Source organism: Triticum aestivum, chromosome 2D (assembly GCF_018294505.1).
Source record: "Triticum aestivum cultivar Chinese Spring chromosome 2D, IWGSC CS RefSeq v2.1, whole genome shotgun sequence".
Taxonomy (NCBI): Eukaryota; Viridiplantae; Streptophyta; class Magnoliopsida; order Poales; family Poaceae; genus Triticum; species Triticum aestivum.
Genome location: NC_057799.1, coordinates 530,651,637 through 530,674,957, shown reverse-complemented (window position 1 = coordinate 530,674,957; position 23,321 = coordinate 530,651,637).

Genomic DNA, 23,321 nt, shown 5'->3' with positions numbered 1-23,321 from the left:
ACTTCGTATTCCCATATATAGGGCATGGACAACACATAAAACCATTCTGCTTGTTTGCCTCAGCCACTTCGAGAAAATTATGCACGCCCTTAACGTACTCGGAAGTGTGTCTATCACCGTACATCCATTGCCGGTTCATCTGCATGCATTGTATATAATTAAGTGTGTCAAAAACCATTAGAGAACATCATGGATAGATAAGTGACCAAATTAATAGAAGTTCATCATCACATTAAAACCAAAGTACATACATAGTTCTCATTGAACAACATATAGCTCTCCAGAGCATCTAATTAAACCATACATTGAAACTATGTAAAACATTTCAATGCAACAACAAACGCGATCATAATCGCAACCAAGGTAACAATTCATCCAACGGCATAATGATACCAAGCCTCGGTATGAATGGCATATTTTCTAATCTTTCTAATCTTCAAACGCATTGCATCCATCTTGATCTTGTGATCATCTACGACATCCGCAACATGCAACTCCAATATCATCTCCTCCTCCTCCTCAATTTTTTTACTTTTTCCTTCAGGTAATTGTTTTTTTCTTCAACTAAATTTTACCTCTCGACAATAGGGTCGGTTGGAATTTCTGGTTCGCATACCTCCTAGATAAATAAAATCTATGTCACGTTGGTCGGCATAATTGTCATAAACAATAAATGAACCAAATAGTTATAAAAGATAATATATACCACATCCGAATCATAGACAGGACGAGGGCCGACGGGGGCGGATACCAAAACCATCGCACTATATAATAACACGCAATAATAAAAGTAAGAAAATTAGACAAGTATCTATCTAAAGTAAGAATTTTTTTCTTTCAGAAAGAAGATAAGAACAAGAGGCTCACCACGGTGGTGCCGGTAACGAGATCGGCGCGGGCGATCGACAACGGTGAAGACGGGGACGGGACGTGACAGACCGCTAAACCTAGACAAATCTCGGGGAAAATGGAGCTTGGAGGTCGAGCTTCTAGAGGAGAAAGCTTAACTAGTGTGGCTCGGGCATTTCATCGAACACCTCATGTGCATAGGAGGTGAGCTAGAGCACCACAAAGCTCCCCCCTCGCCGGCCAGAAAAAACAGAGCAGTGTGGAGTGCTCTGCTGCGACGATGGGGTATACATAGGCAACTCATTGGTCCCGGTTCGTGGCTGGAACCAGGACTAAAGGCCCCCTTCTGTCCCGGTTGCAGCCACGAACCGGGACAATTGGCTGTGGGCCAGGAGCGAGGACCATTGGTCCCGGTTCGTGCCTGGAACCGAGACAAATGGGTCCAGACGAACCGGGACCAATGCCCCACGAGGCCCGGCCGGCCCCCTGGGCGCACGAACCGGGACGTATGCCCCCATGGGTCCCGGTTCATGACTCAACCGAGACTAATGGGCTGGCCAGGCCCGAACCAAAGCCCTGTTTTCTACTAGTGATCTCGGAGGCGAAAGTTTTGAGTGGTCCTTTTTCTCTCCTATTTTCATGCAAAGCAAATCCTTCGCACCATCACCGATGGTGAACGTAGTGGAAGAACAAAATAACTCCATGTAAGAGTTGACACAAGGAAGGTGAGATCCCACCAATCGGGGTTCTGGATCAATACATTGGAACCAAAGCCAATAGCGCATAAGCTACTGACTGAAACGTTTCAGGTCAACAATGTTGTGCCCGCCAAGAGCTTTGGGTTAGCAGAGTGTTTTCCTTTTGTCCAGGGAGTGCCCTCCAGACACATTCCCGACGTCATCTTCATGCCAAATGAAGTTGTGCGTGATCTTATTCAGCTTGGTGGTGGGCCATTTGGGAGTGGGAGTGTCGTGAGGTGGTAGGTTTCAATTGCTGTTAGAACCGATTTCGCCAAAGAATTTCTCCCAGGCTACAAGAGGTTTTTCCCTTCCATCCGGATAGCCGCCCCAAAATCTTGTCGATGAGTGGTTGAAGTTCTATTTTCCTTTTGTGGCAGGTGTGCAAACGGTAGGCCAAAGTACTTCCCGAGGAACGTGGCATTCCCAGCCAGAAAATTGAAAGGATGTCAAGGGGATCAATATTCTAGTAGCGTATTGGAAGACATCTATCTTCCCCGTGTTAGTGATCAATCCACTAGCCTCGCCGAAGGAAGCCAGAATCTCGGAGATAGCCGCTAGCTCGCTCTTATCAAGGTTTACGAACATGCCGGCACCGTTAGCATACATGAAGATTCCATAGGTGGTGGCCCGGACACAAATGCTTATGACCTAGAGGTCATGTATGCCATGTCTAGTCTTTTGGTTGAGAGACCACACTCCATTTGCCCAACCTATATTATTTTATTCTTTTCGTTGTCCCCTTGTCAAAATAATCCAAGTATGTATAAATCCATCCTTTGCAACACCCCTTTCGAAATATCCCTCGGAGGCGTGCTCACTCTCAATTTCAATCTCCATTTCACATTTTCATCGACAACAGGTGCTCACAATACATAATCAAAGAACAGTAAAATAAGATTAAAAGTAAAAAATTTGAAAGAGTTATGATTTTTTTGGCAACTACATTGTTGCCAATGCTCCATATACAACAATTTTTCATGAAGAAAAAATATTCTCATGCTCATAGTGCAAAAAAAAAATCGATAAAACATTGTGGAGCGCCTGTTTTGTTTTTCTGTCCAATGCATTAGGAGTGTTTTTTCTTCACGAAAATTTTCATGTGTGCAGAACATTGATCAATAGTTTTTGCTAAAAAAAATCTTTTTTTATTTTGTTTACTCTTTTGTGTTGATTTTACTGTTTATGTCAGGTGCATTTGAGCTCCAGACCATAGGAACGCCTTCGGCACATCATTTTTTTTTCTTGAATAAAATAAGGGCCGCCCCTTCCCAGTTTCCATTACGAAAACCCACTGGTTCTTTTTTTTTCAAGGGAGAAAACCCACTGGTTTAGGACCTAATACAAACTACTGCCCCTCCGCAAAAAAAACAAAATAAAAACTACTGCCCTTCAGCATATCAACTGCTTTTGAAAATTCATCCAGCTGAGTAATCTGAAACAAGACGTGCCCCGGTGCAAGCAGTATCTTCGTAGCTAAGCCTCGTTCTACGCTATGACGTACATGTGCATACGTCGGACCCTTGGAACCGAGCGATGAACCCTCCTCCCCCGCAACCGCAACGACTGCAGATACGCGAATGTGCTCTCTTGTCTCAGACTTCCAAGCGGACTAGCTTTGAGGCACTGCTTCTTTCGGTCCACCTCTCTCACTCTCTGCACATACGGGAGGTTCTGGCAAAATATCCACGTGCATTCGGTCCTAAGAATGCAGGACCACTGGTTGCAGCTGCTTGGATTTCTGTCCGATAGTCCAGATGGCACGGACGCACGGTCCATAGTAGGACGCGTTGATCATCTTAAAGCCAACTCCACCTCGTGACCTCATCCTGTCTCCGCGCGTTTGTTTGGGGTAAAACGGACAAACCAGACGCCCAGCGCGCGGGAGCAAACGGATTTTTGTCTGTTTTCTGTCCGCTTTCGACCCATCCCGGCCCAAGTTTGTGCCGATTTTGGGGTGAAACGGACAGCGGGCGGACGGGCGGGACGCGCGCGCTTGTCCCAACTGGTCCGCCTGTCAGTGGCACAAAGCAAAACCCTCTGCGCCCCATTTGGCGCCATTTCCCCCAAACCCTCCCACGTCCCGCCGCCCCCTCCCTCCCCCGTCCATGGCCGACGCCCAGCTGAATTTCGGCGGCCTGGCCGTCGACCCGCCCGGAAAGGTCAAGAAGAAGGCGGCCAAGGCGTCAAGGAAGCCGCGGTCGGAGTACACGCCGGAGGAGCTTGCCAAGTTGGACAAGGAATCAGCGAAGAGGAGGGACCGGAGGGCGGTCGTCAAGGTCAATGTCGCCGCGGCCAAGTTCGCCGTCGAGCGCGATGCGATAGAAGCCGCTCGGCGCAAGGCCGAGGTAGAGGAGAAGGAGGCCATCGTCAACAAAGCGCACACCCTCCTCATGCTTGGCATTTGTCGTCCGGCGGGTTTCTCTGCAACGGCCGTCGGCCCGACGAGCATAGGCTCGTCAGTCGCCCGGCCTCCGCATTGCCAGTCGCCGACATCGCGGACCACGCCTATGTCGCCCGGCTTTCCCCCGCCAAGGCACAACGGCAAGACCCGTTTCTCGGGGTCGCCGGACGTTGGCGTGATCGCGCCGTCCACCTCGCGCCCCTCGGCCGTCATCGACCTCAACGTCACGCCTGGGTCCAGCAACGGCGGCCGGCCCTCCGTCGAGATGCAAAGAAAGCAAGCACAGCCAGCGTTTACGGGCACCATGCCGCCCCCCGCGTCTTGTTCTACGGAATGCCAACACCAACGCCACCGGTCGACGACCCCTTCTACAACTTGTTCATGAAACATGTGATCTACGAAGGTGGACATGGCCGTGCCTACGATCCCGACGAGACCGAAAGTCAGGATGGCCGTGCCCAGTACGTTGCCGATGAAGAGGCCGACGACCATGCTGACTACGACCATGGTGACTCGTGGCATGAAGACGATGACATCTATTGCGAAGGTGATGGTGATGAAGAAGAAGGCAATGACATTGATATTGGTGGCGAGCCATTGTTCATCGATGAGCTCACCCAAAGAGCGGAAGCACAAAAGAGGAGGAAGCGCATTCGCACGGGTTCATATACACAAGAGGAGGACAAGTTGATTTGCCAATGTTGGATGGAGATTAGCCAAGATCCGAGGACGGACGCGCAACAAAAGGGCCTTGTTTTTTGGACGAGAGTCCACAAAACTTTCCATGAAAGGAAGATGTTTGAGCCCTACCAAATTACAAGCAACCGTGGAATCACCTCGATTCAAAAGAGGTGATTGTTCATCCAACAAGAGTGCAACAAGTATTATGCCACATTTGAGAGCGTTGAAGCACGGCCCGTGAGTGGTCTCGGCGTTGGGGACATGGTATGCTCTCCTCATCCTAGTCCTTTCCTTGCTACGGCCATGAGACTTCGCCCTTGTATATGTTTGCATGTCCAATTCTTGTTGATCATGTGGTGTAGGCATTTCAATCTTTGGAAGCATTCAAGGCCCGGCACAATGACAAGCCATTCACTCTTACACATTGTTGGACGATCATCAACAATTGCCCTAAGTTCAAGGATCAATACCGTGAACTTCAAAGGAAGAAAGGCAAGAAGACGGCCAAGTTCGCCGGAGGTGGAGATGGCGAGGCGTTGAAGAGGCCGAGGGGCAAGACCAACCCCAAGATGGACGACATACATGATGCCTCATCCATGGCCTTGCATGAGACTTTGCATGGCATGATGTCTCAAAAGGATGTGAGGGAGGAGAAGAAGCGGCAAAGTAAGGACGAGCAAATGAAGCAATACCTAGAGCTACAAAGGAAGAAGCTTGAGATGGAGGAGGCGGCCAAGAAGAGGAAGATCGACATTGAGGAGGCGTCCCGGCAAAGGCAGCTCGACATCGAGGCCGCCATTGTCAAGGCCAGGCAGAGGCAGCTCGACATCGAGGTCACCAATGCCGCAACCAAAGCAAAGGAGGTGGCCCTTGCGATCATGAGCGTGGACTTGATCAAGATGAGCGAGAAGACAAGGAGCTGGTTCGAGGCCAGGCAGAAGGAGATGTTCGACGCCGACGGCCTGAACTAGGTCGTCTGATCGGCCGTGTCCGTTCTCTTTTGGAGGTTGGCATGGGTGCCGCCCGCTGGGCCGCTGGCTGTGTGCCGGCGAGAAACACATTCATTTTGGAGGCTGACCGTGTTGCCGGCGAACAAAACTATTCATTTTGGAGGCTGGCTGTGTTGCCAGCCACTGACTGTGTTGCCGGCGTGAACTAGGGCCACTGGCCTGAACTAGGACTTGGTATTTGAAACGTTGTTTTGTTTTTAAAATGGAGGCGGACAAGATGGGGCAAAGGATGCGGCCGCGCGCTGGGCGCACGGCCACCGCATTTCAGAATACGCCCGGATACAACCCATCGCCCTATCCAAACAGACAGAATCTGGGCAAAGCGGGCGTCCGTTTAGGATCGCGTGGTGGAGTTTGCCTAAGAAAGGTAGCATCATTATCGCTGACGCCTGACGGACGGATCGACGGAACATATCTATCTCATACGGCTGTAGACCATGCACTAGAGCGGCGAGCGGTGCTGGTTTTGGATGCATGCTGAGTTGCTGACAGATAGTTTCAGTCGGAGCGTAGAACGATCGACCGATCGATCCCGGTAAACCGTAGGAACAAATCAAACAGATACTACGTACATTTGATTCCTTTGACTGCACAGACACACCGGGTCGCGTGCAGCTGAAGGGGTCCGTGACGCTGGTCGCTTTCGTTTCGACCTCGCCGATGGCGCCGACGTCGCTCTTCAAACTAACTTGCACAGCCACGGCTCAGCAAGTTTCTTGGAATGGATAGCTTCGTGCTTGTGCACACGTACTCAAGAGGGTCCTCAGGAACACGATCGCCTTGCATTCGTTATTCTAGCCTGTCATTTCATTCGTTATTACCCAAGAAGCGAGCCCAATAGAATGCGTGGTCTGTCCCAATTACTACTACGAGAAGATGGTGCAGATAACTAACTGCCTCTCTCGTACTGGATACGCCGATCGCGACCCTCAAGTACTACGTAATTTCTTGCCCCTGAAACTTGGGGTGTTTCTCTATCGATTTACTATCTTCCATCGCCTGTCAATTCGGCGCACGAGTCGTGCGTACGTGCACACTTAGCTCTATCCCGAAAGGGACTTGAGCAGACTTACGAAGCAATGTTTATTTTTACCGGAAAGGCTGCCGCAGTGATCTTTTACTAAGAGAAGAAAGACAGTGAACATCAAGGTAGAACTTAAGCCGGTGACTTGTAACGATATGATATGCGAGAGGCTAGCTAATTGATTCGAACGAGCTGTGGTAGTCTGGTAGAAGGGCGTTAGCATGCTAACGATATTTTTTACTCTGCTAATGCTAATGCTAATGTTCATTTCCTGCAAAGCTACTTCATATATACTCTAGTTCATAGATGCACGATGGTGTATTGATTTTGGACAACGCTAACGCCCGTACCTGTGGTAGGAGCCAAACCCGCCTACACGCTTTATAACATACAGACTACGCCATGTCACCGCATGCATGCATGTGAAAATCTTTTTGGATTTTCTGTTTTTAAAATGTTTTATCTCTTCAATGAAAAATCCGATTGAAGATCCGTTTTCACCATTAAATCCCTTACGGCGAGATCTTCGAAACTAGATCTCATATCAATATATTTTGACGAAATTTCTTTGGGTTAAAAGTTTGCCGTGTCTATTGCACATGAATTGCCATGATATTTACACTGAAGTTGCCATAATATGTTTCAGCTATTTTCTTCTACATTTAAAAGTAAATTTTGACATATTATAAAACGGGAAATTAAGAAACTAGACTTGCCATGCATCATAAACTAAAATTGCCATGATACATGCACTTAAAATTGTCATGGTTCATACAAAAAAACATGGTCAAAGTACTGGAATTGTCATCATCAAAAAACTAAAATTGCCATGATCTACAAACTAAAATTGCCACATGGCAACTTTAATTTAAGCACTATAGCAACTACAGTGTAAACATCCTGGCAACTTTTGGGCAAAAAAAATTTCATCGAAACATATCAACATGTGGTCTAGTTTTGAAGATCTCGTTGAGACGGATTTAATGGTGAAAACGGATTTTTAATTCGCTTTTTAAATTAGAAGATAAAACATTTTTAAGACAAAAACCAAAAAGATTTGAGCTGATGTCATCTGTTCATACGTGGCAAAATGAGTGATGATGGAGGCGTATGGGTGATGTGCAAACGCCCACACGTGTGGGCGTTAGTTTTTCCGTTGGTTTTTTGTCTGCAACTATAAAGTCTAAAAGCATCAGGGACAACGCGGGACGGTGGGCACGAACATTGACATCACACAGGCCCTCGGAGGAGGCTGGTACTCGTATGTTTCAGATGTCAGCTTCGGACCTTTGCCACATCATGAATATTCTTTAGTTAATTTCATTCATATCATGTACCTTTCAATGTTTTCTCTAATGATCTTCGCCTGTCGGCAATATCTTCATCATGAATTGGACCCTGAACAGCGGATCCCGGCCCTCGCTCTTGCGAACGCCCCGCTCCTAGGGTTCCCTCGCCGCCGCCGGCGGCTCCCCCGCGCGGCCGGAGCCCGTCGCCGCCGCTAGCCGGTGCCCGCTCCCCTATCCCTCCCCTCCCTCCCCTCCCTTCCCCGTACCCCGCGTCGCCTCCCCGAGTGGGGCGACCGGGGGCCCCTTCGCCGCCCCTCTCCAGCGCTCCTCCCCCGCCCCTGCCTCCTCCCGCCGCCGCCAGCGAGCACCACCGGGCCTCGGCCGCGTAGTGCTGGCGGCGGCGGGCCTGCCCTTCCCCGCGCGCGGCTCCCTCCTGCTCCGACGGTGGTTCTCCTCGGCCGGCACCGGGCCGTCCCGTCGGTGGTGGTGCCACGGGCCCAGTGGCTCTCGACGCGGCGGTGCGGCCGTTGGCCGTGGGGCGGCGCGGTGACGCTGTTGCTGGCGGCGCCCGCTCAGCCGAAATCTGGGCCCATTTGGGCCAATCTGGGTTGGGGCGGGCCGGTGGCTTGGTGCTCGGCGACGACGTTCCTTGGTGGTGGCGGCGGTCTCAGGCGGTGAGGACTTCGTTGGCCGGCGTGCTGCAGCGTGGTGACAGGAATGTCCGGGTCCACGTGGGCCCGGCCGGGCCATCGAGGCCTGGCAAGTCCTCGTCGCCGCGTCCGGTCGGCTCCGCTGCGGCGGTGGAGGCTGTCCCCTCCTTCCGGTCTAGTTGTGGTCGCTCCCGTGGCCGGTGTCTCCTCTTCCTCTCCAAGCCTCGTGTTGACAGCTCCGGTGAAGCGGGGAGGATTGTCCGGTAATCATGGTGGCACAAGCTGGTGGGTGGCCGAGGAGGTGGTGCATTTCGAAATGCCTGAGGTGGTGGTGGTGGTTGTGGATCGGGAGAAATCCCTGTCGGCCTGGCCGGCACCGATGCGATAACGCCTGCGGGCGCCGTCGGACCTTCCTGATGGGCACGGGTATACCCCTTCCCCACTATCCCTCGCGTACCGGGGGAAACCCTAGAACTTGTTCGGGCAACAGCGGCGGCATCGTCGCATTCCTTCTTGAAGGTGTTGCTTGGGGCGCGGCGCTCCAGGATGCCGGGAGCGTGGTGGTACTTCTTCGGAGGGTGCAGTGGTTGCCGGTCTCCTTTCTTCGTTGATCTGCCGGTGTCGGTATTTATTTCTCTTTCTTCTTGTTGTTTTTCTTTTGGGCTTATCTGTGCTGCGGCCCCAGCAAGTTAGATGTATCAGGTGTTTCTTTATAATATAAAGCGGGGGAAACCCTTGATCTTAATGATCTTCGCCTGTCAATTCAGCTCACTGGTCATCCTCATCCATGCCTAGTGAACATCATAATTTAGCTTAGTTCAGCTCTCGCGTGATAGACAATGATAGCTTGAAGCTGAGGGGTACATAAGCTCACTTATAAATAAAGCTTGTTACTAGAAAGGCTGCGGCAGTAATCCTTTACTATGAAGGGAAAAGGAGAGTGAAGATCAGAGTTGCAATCAAGTAGATAATGTGCAAGAGGCTGGAAAATTCGAACGAAGTGTTGTACAAACTCTCCAAGATACACCTACACGTACGTGATGGCGCATCAACTATAAATTAAGAAATAAAATTGAAAGGCTCTACTTGTTTTTTCCGAGGGAAAGACGCGTACATTTAACCGGATCTTTTTTGAAAAGAAAGGGGTTTCCCCTCGCCCTAACTTTTATTGAAAAGCAAAGGCGAAACGACACATCCAAAACAGCCAAAGTTGCTGTAACAGAAGAAGGGTTTTAAAGTACCCTATTACATCACAAGAAGCCCAGCCAAGAGGCTGACCGACAAAATATAGGTAAAGTCAAGCTAGTTCAGAATACATCCCAGGCTATTCTAAGCAATTCCCCTCTTCGCCGATCCAAAAGCTTTAAACACCAAAGAAGTAGCGCATCCTGGGTGTCTGAGCACATAATTTTCCATTGTCTCAGCAGTCCTCCCACCATGTCCATGATGCAGTGAATATTTCGCCGTTTTCGCCCCTGAAACACAAAATCATTGCACAAAAGCCATAAGCCCCACAAGATAGCAGATGTGACAAGATTAACAGCCTCTTTTTTCTTTCTTTGTTTCCATAAAACAGACAAGGATAGGAAAGATATAGGTAAGGTGATACACATCCCTTCAGAAATTATTTTTCAGATCTGGACAGCTACCACACATTCAAAAAATAGGCGTTTAATCGATTCTTTCTCACTGCAGAGCACACAAGTAGGGTCCTCCACAGGTCTCCTCTTAGCTAGATTATCTCTGGTCGGACATTTATTATAGTAAGCTAGCCAGAGAAAGACATGAATATTAGGTGGAACTTTGATTTTCCAAATAGCATCTTTAATATCAGAAGATATGCCTCCAAAGTTAATCGTTTTATAAAAAGATTTCACTGTGTAAATCCCATATGGTTCAAGATTCCATCTAGGAATGTCCAGGGTAGCAACGGGTGTAAATTTTCTAACTACATCACATAGATCTAACCACTTATTCATGGTGACACCATCCCCACATCTTCTAAAGGTTAACAGTAGAGTATTGTCATCCCATACCTGGGCAATGGTGGGCATCTTGTTGCTGACAGATGTCAAAAAGCTCCCAAAATCTGGTTTTTAGGGAACATTCCCCAATCCAGGTATCATGCCAAAAGGCAATGCTCTCACCATTCCCACACACCCAGCTAACAATGGTTCTAGCAGCTTCTAGGGACCAGGTTAAGCTTTTCCAAAAAGGAGAACCCAGCCCAGGCTTGCCCCAATAGATATTGGGCTTATCAGTGGTATACTTGAAGCTAATGATTTTTTTTTCCAGTCACTATCTCTCCCGCCATGAAACCTTCTTCCCCATGAGGCCAGAAGGGCCATGTTATATTCTCTGAGATTGGGAACCCCCATTCCCCCAAATTCCTTTCTCTTAGCAACTAAGCCCCAATTGGCAAGGTGATATTTATGAGTACCTCCCATGTTACCCCCCAAAAAGTGAGACATCTGTGAAGTAATGGCATCAATGGCCCATTTGGGAAACTTCATGGTGGACATCAAATAAGCAGGAATGCTAGCAATGCAGGTAGTCAACAGAATCAGCTTGCCTCTATAGGATAAATGTTTTCCCAACCATCCAGCTATGTTTTCGATGATCCTGTCTATAATATGTTGGATGTCCTCCCTCCTCAACTTTTTAAAGTGAAGAGGTACCCCAAGGTACTTGAAAGGGAAATCCCCAAACTGACAGCAAAAAATCTGGGCAAGTTCATTGGACATGTCTACATGAATGTTGATAGTATGTAAATTACTTTTACTAAAGTTAATTTTAAGACCAGAGAGGTTTTCAAAACATGTCAACAACCACTTCAAATTTCTGGCATAAACCATAGAGTTTTGTAGGCACAAGATGGTGTCATCGGCATATTGAAGGCTGATGACACCACCAGGGATCACTTGTGGAAGAAGACCAGCAATTAAACCACCTCTAGCAGCTTTGAAAAGCATTTTAGAAAACACATCAGCAACTAAGTGAAAAAGCAAAGGAGAATGAGGATCACCCTGCTTCAGCCCTTTGCCAGCCACAAAATATGGGCCATTAGTTTCATTAATCGTGACCTGAAAAGTCCCTTGATGCAGGGTACTAAACACCCAATTAACCCATTTAATACCAAAACCCCTAGAGGAGCATTTCCTTTATAAAATCCGAGTTAACCCTATCATAGGCCTTCTCATAATCCAACTTAAGGATCAAACCATCACATCCTGATATATGAACTTCATGAATGACCTCATGAGCCATAACAACACTCTCCAGTATAAACCTCCCTTTTATGAAGGCAGTCTGATAGGAAGAAATCAGTTTATCACACAAGGGTGAAACTCTTGTAATCATATCCTTAGAAAATATCTTGACAACACAATTACTAAGGCTAATAGGTCTGAAATTCTTCATCTCCCTAGCTAGAGGAATTTTTGGGATAAGTGTAATAAGGGCAAAATTAAGCCTATGCATGTCAAGGGTACCATCTTCAAAGTCTTTGACCATCCACGTAAAGTCTTTTTTGATGAGATCCCAAAAGGATTGGTAAAGTAGAAAAGATAACCCACCAGGGCCAGGGGCCCCACTGGCATAAGAATACATGATAGCTTGCTTAATCTCATCCTCAGAAAAGGATTTTTCTAGATTAATCCTGTCAGCTTCAGAGACTACCTCCTCCCCTTCCCAAAAATCAGGTTCAAGGTGAATATCAGGTTTAGGGTCAAAGGCAAAAAGATTTTGATAAGAATCAGTGGCCACTTTCAGCATATCAGCTGTGGATGTCACTGACCCACTGGGGCCTTCCAATTCAGAAAGGCGGTTTTTTCTATGTCTATGGTTAGCCAAGGCCTGAAAATAGGCATTATTCCTGTCACCTTCAAGGATCTTTCTATCTCTAGATCTATGCCACAAAGCAGATTTCTCTTTTTTCCAAATCTCATCCAACTCTTTTTTGATGTCTCCCATCCTAGCAAAATTACCAGGGGATAAATTGTGAGTCTCGGAAGAGACATACAACATATCAAGCTCCATAAGAAGGGTTTTCTTCTTTTTCTTAATGGCAGCTTCTAAATTAAGGATTTTTTATTTATGTGCCCATGGTTCCTTAGTTCTACTCATTCATCCCCACGATCTTAACTTTTGCTCACTTTTTCCCACTCACTTGGCTGAAACCCTCAGAACTGGTCACAGCGGACGTTGCCGTCGGGTCAATGGCTTGACCGTTAACTCTGACGAGTGGGGCCGCGTAGGGCCGAGTCCACATTTTGACCGTTACGTGCTAACTAGTGGGGTCGCGAAACTGACACTCACTTTAGGTTCCCCTCATTGTAACCTGAATCAGATCGAGTCGCTTACGCGCAGCCCCCTCCGCCGCCGTCGTGCCGCCTCTGCCACCATCGTGCCGCCTCCGCCACCGTCCTGCCGCCTCCGCCGCAGTCGTGCCACCTCTCCCGCATCTACCCTCTCTCCCCATCTAGGATTAGGAAGCGATGTCAGGGGAGCACCCCTTCCGGCCCATCGATCGTGGAGATGATTCAATCGAATCAGAGGCGGATAATTCATGGATTCCACCTGGGTAAGCATCGTTTTGCTCGCAACTTGATTAGGAGATCCATAAATTAGGTTGTATTTGACCACCGTTAGCGTGAATCAGTGCAATTTATCTGAAATTTTTTGGCCTAACTGCGCCCTTTATCTTATCTCAATCGAATAGGGTTGATCCCGCACTTGCTTTTCGGCTGGCGGTTAGAATGGAAACTAGCGAGCTGCGTGGAACTAAACCGTGTCTGATCTCTGGGTTTTTCTATCCTAAAGTGGTAGAAACCAGGGTTTCGTTAACAGATTTCCGCGAGCCACTCTGTTGTGAGTATCCGTGGAGCCCTGCCGATGCTGTTGAACTGAGATATTTCAACAGTATCGAGCAGAGATTTGTCCCATTAACTTGTGATGAGCATCTGGGATTGCTATTTAGTTTGAATGGTTACAGCCGTTTTGGTAAAATCCATATTGGTGTGCTTCAAGCACGCAAACAACGTATCCCGAAGGGGAAGGGTGTTCAGACATCATCTGTCTCTGCTAATAGAGAGCGTCCTCGCACTCCTTGTAGGTCGAGACCAAGTAAACCTAGTGGTTCTGAAAGCCACAACATGTCGGCTGCCGCTAATTCTGCCACTTCTCCTCTCCCTTCTGCACCTGATGTAGAAGTAGATGCAGAGCCTAACGAGGAAGTGCCTCGACATGATGATGAGGATGAGATTCTATTCCCTGAACTGGTAGATAGAGTTAGTCAACAGGCAGTGGAAGATGAATATGCAGAGGAGCCTAGCAGCCGTGCTAGATTTGATGACACTGACGATGAAGAGAGGGAGGAGAACATCGACTCCTTAGTTTTACAAGAATATGATGGTGAGGACATGCCAACAATTGAGTGGAACAGAGAGAATCTTGAGCTTACTCCAGGAACCGTATTCGAATCGATGGTGGACTGTCGTAATGCAGTGACTACATATTGCATTCTCACTGAAAACTCCTATGAGGTTGATAGGAGTGAGCCAAGAAGATTCACTGTACATTGCCCTTATGATAGGTGTAGGTGGAGGTTGCATGCATCCACTATGCTAAAGAGCAAATTGATTCAGGTATTACAACAGAATCTTTTTATCAGATTATTTATCCATTCTATATTCAGATCATGTGTACTGTTTCTTAATTGTATTTGACTTGTTTCAGTTAAAAAGCAACCCACACGGGCACACTTTCCCACCTAGAGGGGGAGGGGGAAAGGACAAATCTAAGCTTGCAAAGACTAGGTGGGTGGCAGATGCAATCTTGGATTGGGTGAGGGAAACACCAATGATTGGTCCAACAGCACTCCATGGGAAGCTATTTGAGAAGTACAAGATTAATATACCTTACATGAGGATTTTCTATGCTAAGGAAAGGGCTCTTGATAGGATTAATGGTCCATGGAATGAGAGTTTTCAGTTGCTTTACACCTTCAAAGCTGATGTGGAGACGGCTAGTCCAGGGAGTGCTGTAGAGATTGACAAGCATAAAGTTAAGTGCAAATTAAAAGGGAAGGCACTGGAGAAGGAGTGCTTTAGGAGGGCTTTTGTTTGTTTCAAGGCTTGCTGGCAGGGGTTTCTGAATGGTTGTAGCCCCTATTTGGCTGTTGACGCAACTGATTTGAATGGAAGATGGAGAGGCCAGCTAGCAGCAGCTTCTGCAGTTGATGGACACAACTGTCTATTCCCAGTTGCATTTGGTGTGTTGGAGGTAGAGTCCGAGGAGAGTTGGGTCTGGTATCTGCAGCAGTTGCGCAACATTATAGGTACACCCTCAGGTTTAGTTATACACACAGACGCTTGCAAGGGTTTAGAAACTGCAGTAGAAATTGTATTCCCTGGAGTGGAACATAGGAAATGTATGCGACACCTAGCGCATAATTTTAAAAAGAAATTCAGAGGCAAAGTTTATGATGAGAACCTATGGCCAGCATCATACACATGCAGCTTGAGGAAGCATGAGCACCATTTGAGAGTGTTGTATGCTCAAAGTCCTTTGGTGAAGGAGTACATGGATGAACATCATGGAAAGTTGTGGTCAAGAAGCAAATTCAATGAAATCTACAAAGTAGACTATGTGACCAATAACCTCGCTGAGTGTTTCAATGCAAAGTTCAAGTCAGTGAAAGGGCTTTTGTTGTGGCAAGCATTTGATAAGATCAGGCAGATGATCATGATAAAGATGGCTCTTCGTAAAAGAATTGCAGAAACACAATATGTTGGCCATCTTATGCTCCCATCTCTGATTAAGGCATTGCACGCCAAGGCAAGAGGACTAAGGATGAAATGCATTCGACCGTCGACATACGAGGCTGAGGTGACATACACAGACAGTAAAAATAGGGAATGGAGATATCCAGGGAACCTTGCAACTAATGAATGCAGTTGTAGGCAATGGCAGATCCGCGGGAAGCCGTGCATACATGCCCTATATCTTATGACTGTTATTGGAGGTGAAGATGGTGAAGTTGATTAGTATTGCTCTGAATATTTCTCTGTTGCCAAATTTAGGGCTGCTTATGCTGAAAATGTGCCTGCACTCTTGGGAAAAGACCAATGGAACATAGTAGACCCAGGGTTCAAACTCTGTTCTCCAGTACTGACTAGACCACCAGGAAGACCAAGGAAAAATAGGACAAGAGCTGGTGAAGAGGGCCGCGTAAAAAAACAACGTAAGTGCAAAAGATGTGGTATCCTAGGGCATATTGCTAGGCGTTGTACCAATCCAGTTGATGCATCATTTGGAGAAGAGGAACAATGGGCAGCAGCAAATGCAGAGGAGAATGCAGCAACAGAGGAGAATGCAACAAGTATAGAGGAGAATGCAGCAGCAGAGGAGAATGCAGCAAGTATAGAGGAGAATGCAGCAGCAGAGGAGAATGAAGCAACTGAAGGAGCAGTGAGGTACGTGTGCAACATTTCCCCTTTTTTGCATTTATTCTCTTTTTTATCGATGACTAAGCTCAATTTGACCCAGGTCTAGGTTAATTAGAGGCACATGATAGAAAAGACCAAGAGAGGAAGAAACTTCATCGGTTGAACCATCATCTGATGCAGAATTTGAAACCATGGCTTATGAAGGTTTTGAAGCTATAAGAGAGGAGGAAGTTATTTTGTCTGAAGTTCCCTTAAGGATGAGTGAACCCACAGATGACCGTCAACTGGTCATCACTTGCTCGGTCGGTCAAAGCTCAGCAAAACCGCCACCACTAGAAGTGAAGATCAGAAGCAACAAGACAAAGCTTTCAAAAGCACAAAATATCCCAGCCAGGGAAACCAGAAGCAAGACGGTTAACTCATCCCGGAACACAAGGAGCAAGGCAAAGATTTGAATTTGAACTTGAATGGAAGTCATAAACTTTGAACTTTAAGGATTTGCAATAAGGGTGAAAACTTCTAAGGTGTAATAATTCTATTTGTATTTTGATGTGAAATTTGAGGTAGAATTTGAATTTTAGGCAAACTTTGAATTTGAACCAACACTTGAAGTCCATTCCCCCGTGGCGTGAGCTGCAAAGTTTGTTGAACTATTATAAACTTTAGGTGATCAATTCGATCTCTTTTGCATGCTAAAACTTGTAGTCATGAGAATGTGCTCCAAATGAGCTCCCAAGCTAGGGTAAACAGCCCCATTTGTAATCAAGTTTTTTGTTTGGACCTACTCCAAATGAGCCGAATATTTTTTATTAACACATATTCAATCTATATAGTGTAGATTCCAAGAATCACTATTTATTAAATTAATCTTTCTATTTTTACATTTTTTGAAACAAATATACTTTAATAGAAAACTATGGAAAAAACACGTTTAAAATATGAAAATGGAAAACTAAGTTCAGATCCTTCTTATTCACTTCGAAATCAAGCTTTGGTGATTTTTTTAATTTTTTTTAATTTTCAAAAACCGAAGGGAACCCTACCTCCTCTCCTTGGTCTCTATGAAACGTTGTATGTGATAGCTCATATGTGTGAAGGTTTTTTCATGAAAATGTCCATAGACAAAGTTTATGATTTTTAGTGGGTAACATGTCACACAAGACAACATTGTGCGCAGGTTTTTTTTTAAATTAATGGTGCTCATTTGACCTCGATTGTGCTAGCTAGTTTTTTTGTAAATGTCCGTATACCAAGTTTAGTATTTCTTCCTTGTTAGTGTGTCTTATAAAACGACGAACGACGAATGTTTCATAATTTTTTTGTTTTAAATTAGTTATGCTCGGTCAAAGCCTTGGAAACCCCGTTGACCAGCTCAAAACCCCTCTAAACCCCGCGGGGTTTCACCTAACCCTAGCTCCGAACGTCAGCCGTCCGATCATACCCTAGCGCCAAGAGACAGCCCTCGGATGTGGTCTTCTAGAAGGAATTCCGAGGACAGGCTGCGTGCAGGCTCCGCGTCGTTGGATCACATAGACGGCTCCGCATCGTTGGATCATGGGGCGATCCGCGAGAGGCGATCCGCGAGACTTGTTGGTTGTGCCTCCCCTTTCTTCTAGTGCTTATTCTGCAGCGACGAGACGACCCACTCATCCTCTGCTTCTTATTCTCCGGCGACAAGAGGAGCCACTCCTCTGCTTCTTCTTCTCTGGCAAGTTTCGGTGATATGTCGAGCTCCACTATAGCCTCCCGCCCCTCGTGGACCCAGTATGGTCCACTTTCCATGGAGCGATGTCCTGACTGCCCACGCAGCGTGCCGCTGATACGGTTGACTTCGAAGGAGGTCAAGAATGGCAACTATGGGCGCGAGTTCGTGAAATGCGAGAGCAAGCCAGAGGGGCAGGTTAGATCTCATGATTTTTCTCTGATTTCTTTTTCTATTTTCTTTTAATTTATTTTTTCGATCTGGGATTTAGGGTTCATGTTTCGTTTCAGATCATGAAGAAATGCACACATTTTGAATGGCTGGATGACTAAGTTAAGCGGATTCAATTCAATGGGGCCCCAACCCGGGAGCTCAATCTGCCGTCAGCACCAACGAATTTGGTCTCTAAAAGTGCTACTGTGACAGTAGGGGATGCAGATCTGAAGGGGGAATTAAAGAAGATGAACAAGAACTTGAAGCAGATGATTCAATTGAACAAGCAGGCGAATCTGATAGCTTTAGGATTTTATCCCTTTTATTTTTGTGTAGTTGCTCTAGGATTTGCTTACTTGCTGGTCATCACTCATTAGAGATGTTATTAGTGTGGTGTCATGTGCTCTAGGATTTGGTTAAATTTGTGGATCATGTGCTCTATGCTCTGTGTTGCTTAATTTGTGGATCATGTGCTCTATGCTCTGTGTTGCTTAATTTATGGATCATGTCCGTTTCTTTAGTTTTGTACACTTTCAGTTTCGTCAGACAACATAGACCGCAGAAAAAACGTAGTTCTAGGTCCCAAATTGCGTTGGGCCGTATCATTGCGTCGGGTGCCGAAGGCCCACAAAGATGAAAGAGGCCTAGAAAATAGTGCACGCAATGGCTCTGTTATTTTCCTTGATTATTGCCATGGTAAATCCCCTTTTATTGTTGGACTTGCCCATGTCAAATTTATTTGTACATATCGTGGAATTTTCCTTCTGTATATAGGCTACAGCACAACACTTTGTTTTAACATGCGGGTATTATAAACATGTTTATGTTGCAATAAAATACAAATATTGTATACACGAATTTTGGTTTTTGTTTTTGTTTTGTTTTTGCTATTAAGAGCATGTCAGACTTAATTATGTAGATCATGATATGCATCTGAAACCACGTCTAAAATAATCCCCTAAAAAAAGTGCGGTGGCACCATTAGCCACCATATCCATCTAGAGAGCATGTCTAGGGCTCGGCTACGGCACCGATATCTCACGTAGCAAGCATACATCCATAACATAGAAAATAGGTAGCAACCATAGCATACTTCTTACATAAAACAGAGGGTGCCCTAAACCATAGCATAGGCCACAAACTATTCAAAAATTGGCTTGTTTTTGTTCATACAATATACGGAATAGGGCCACCAACAATTCAAAAAAAATGGCTTTTCTTCTTCTTCTTTTGAACATCAACATGGCTCATTTTTCTAGCTTTATTTCCTTTTTGACGCTTCAACTAGTCCATTGTCCGCGCGTGCGAAAACTTGACCCTACTCTAAATGGGCCATTTAAACTTGACCTACACAAGTACACACCATGAATATAACAAGATGAATGGGCTACCCTCCAACCATTTTTACAAGGCTAACCCCAAAACTTGCTGGTTTTCATTGAACGATACCCTTTCATTGATTGATTTAGCATAAGGGCTCGTGTACGACACCATATCCATCTAGCGATATCTCACGTCAAATAAGATAGAAATAGCAAGCAAAACACATATAACCAACGACATATCAAATAAGGGTAGCAAGCATAACATAGTTCTTACGGGATAACACGACAGAGATAACAAGTTCACGGTACAACCAACGACATAATTAAGATAGAAATATATAAAAGATAAAAAGCCCTAACACCCTAGGGCATGACAAGCTCACGAGACCCGGCCTTCACCACCATCTTCACTGCGCCTCCTCTTCACTGCTCCTCCTCTCCATGCCATCCTCGCCGATGTAGTAGGGGAGGCTGTGCATACCGTCGCGGGTGGGGAAGATGCAGTCGAAGTTTGTGAAGATGTTGTGGGTTGTGAATGCGATGAATTCGCATCCACACCAAAACACCTTGCCAAGGAGGTAGCACGCATCAAATCTGTTGGTGAAGGTGACGGTGAGCCCTATCGGCGGAGTCCTGGAGTTTGGGCGCACTTCCTCCAGTCGGAACATCACCGGCGAGCCCGCCGGGAGGTGGGCGAAGCCCGCACCGAGGAACCACTGGGCAAACCCCCTTGCACCCCTCCAGCATGAGAACGCCCACACGCGGAGCGTCCTCTCCACGACGACACCGGCCAGATACCGTCTCTCCAGCACGGTTGGTGGGAGCTGGAAGGTGGGGCCGTTGTACTGCATCCTCGCCTCGCTTTGAGAGTGCTCTGGGTTTGGGTGAAGAAGAGAAGGGGGCGGCGCAAATGGATGTGTGGAGAATAGGTGGAGGGGTGGTGGTTTAAATAGGGAAAGGGGAAGGGAAGGGGAGTGGCACCGGCCGCGCTTACGTTCAAACGAGCCGCATCGATCGATCGATATGCCACTTTAATTGCCGACAGGTTTTAATTGCCACGTTGAATAGATGCGGGTGGATCGAAAAGTGTGAAACTGATCTACATCGAGGAGACACGCGTGGGAGATGAGACGAACCAGCGGCAGCGGCTCCCATGAAAAAGAGGTCGGTCAGTGCATCGTGGCGGCGGGCAGCGGTGCATGCAGGTAGGCTAGCTAGTGCATGCATAGCAGGCTAGCTAGACATGTCGTGCATGCATAACAGGCTTCTGGCGTTGCGGACCGCGCACGGCCCAACAGTCTAACGACGGCCCAACGGGCGAACAGCGGCACCGTCCCAATGGGCGACACAGTCAGCGCGGCCCCACACGTCAGAGTTAACGGTCAAAGCACTGACCCGACGACATCCACCATTTGTGACCAGTTCTGAGGGTTTCGGGCAAGGGAGTGGGGAAAAGTGAGCAAAAGTTAAGAACGTGAGGATGAATGAGTATGGCTAAGGAACCAGGGGCACAGATGTAAAGATCCCCTAAATTAATACTCCAACCTTTAGTTTTTTTCCTCGGAACTCTAGTTTTTAGCATCCAATTTTCAATAGAGGATATATCAGAGGACACAGAGTTCCAGGCATCGACTACAACCTGTCTAAAACCAGGTTGAGAGAGCCACCAATTCTCATACCTAAACATCTTAGGACCAACATGTCTCTTGGCCCCTGTGTCCAGCACCAAGGGGGCATGGTCACTACCAACCCTGGGAAGGGCAACAAGGGAGGACATGGGAAAATGGGAATCCCAATCCAAAGAAGTGAAAATCCTATCCAAGACAGCAAAAACTGGATACTCTTGATTATTGGACCAGGTATATTTTCTATTAGAAACAGAAATTTCCATAAGATTCCATCTATTTATCCAATCATTGAACAACAAAGCACTTTGTTGATCAACAAGGCCACTACTCTTCTCATTACTCCCTCTAATCAAATTTAAATCGCCACAAAATAGAACAGGGTAGGAATTGGAAGCAAAAACATCATGTAACTTAGAAATAAAGTCTAGTTTGAACTCAAGGTAAGAAAACCCATAAACAATCATCAAATGCCATAAAAACACATCACTTTTGGTCTTAACAGCAGCTTTAATAGAGAATCTATTATTTGTAAACCCAATCACATCAAACATATCTTTTTTGAGACCAACCAAAATACCCCCAGCACAATCCACAGCAGGAAGAAAATGCCAACTAAAAGTATTCTTAGGATCTAAGGAAACCATCAGAGATAATTTCCTTTTTTGTTTCTTGGAAACCAATAAAATCAGGGTTAGATTTAGAAATCACATCACACAGGCACTAAACTTTACCAGGCTTACTTAAACCTCTAATATTCCAAATAAGACTTATCATGTCAAGGAATTCTAAAAGGGCGAGACAAGCCACAAGGCTTAGCTTTAGTGAGGACAGCAGGAGATCTATCTATTACATCAGCAGTGCCAACTGGTGCAACAGAGGGTTCTCTAGCAGGAGTCCTAACTAGATCCTCATGAGTAAGGTCAATATTAGTAGGTAGGGCAGTTTCAGGATGATCATTAGCAAAAGCAATGCATTTTTTCATGTTCTCTAACAACCAGATCTTCAATAATTTCATACATGGTACCACTATCACTACCAATAGTGAGACCAACCTGATTAGCTTGAGTAGTAAGATGGACTAGACTAACAATGGGGAAAGATTTACCTTTAAAGGTTTGAGGAATCTCCAAATTCTTCTTCATCTTATAATTGGTTGCCTTCTCAATCATGTTTACATTACCATGAATCCTGGTACAATACTTTTGAACCAAAACTGGCCCTCATTTTGAGTGTTTGTCTTCTTTTTTGCCTCCAGATTGTGCTTGGTTCAGTGTTTCTAGCAGAGAGCGTTTCAGACCAGTAGATTGCAGCTTTTGAATTGTATCAGGGGAGAGAACTCCAACTTCCACCTCATCTTCACTTTTATCATCATTAGACATAGACATGTCCACTGATTTCAGTAAATCCAAGCAGTAGCTCATACTGCCACTCCTGTTTTCATCATCAACTAACTTGGGGCACACCATCTCAGGAGTAAAAACCCCACTCATTTTGTTGACTGTACCATCAGTAGTAGGATACATCACTTTCTCACTTGTAAAATCATTCACAACATTTTCCATTTTGTCTGAGATACAATCTAGGATGAAGTTTTCATGGTCAGACTCAGTGCAACTAGTCATTGTATTACAGGTTCTCTTCCTACCAGTAGACCCATTACCATTTTTAGGTGTAAGGTTAGCTTTATCAAGCTCATCAATGGCAGTGTCATCAGCAAGGAGATCATCAGTCCCATCATCCTTAGGCAGTTCATGGTTCTTCTGATTTCCATTGTCTTCATTGGTACCCTCATCCTCTTCCTCATCTTCAAATTCAACCACCAAGCCCCTACCTCCAACCTGCTCAAATCCTTCCACAGTAAATCCAAGCACAGATAGTTTTTTCTTCATTTCAATCAACCTCTCAAATGGGATTTATTAGGGTCCCTGCAGGCTATCTTGATCCTCACATTTAAAAAAAAGTTCTGAACATGCCATTCCAGTCAACATCAGTGAGAACACGAAACATAGAAGCAATTTGTGCAAAAACCTTCCAGGAACACCACTTAGGGGGAATCCCCTCAATCAAGACCCAAGCTTCAGTCAGCTCCCCAAAAGGGTCACAGGTCCCAGTCCATTCAGTCATCTTGACAGAAACATCTTGAGGCAAACTAAAGCGAGGAAGTTCAATCAAGTCCTCTATTTTCTTCCATGGTGGAAATCTGACTAGATAAGTTTTACTAGTCAATTCCCTAATTTGCCATGGCCAAGATCTAGTTTTACAGAAAGTGGCAGTCACAAGACTCATTAATTTCTCTTTATCTACTTCTCCTTTGGTAATGTTGACCACACCATAATTCTGAAAGTTAAGGCACTTAGATTC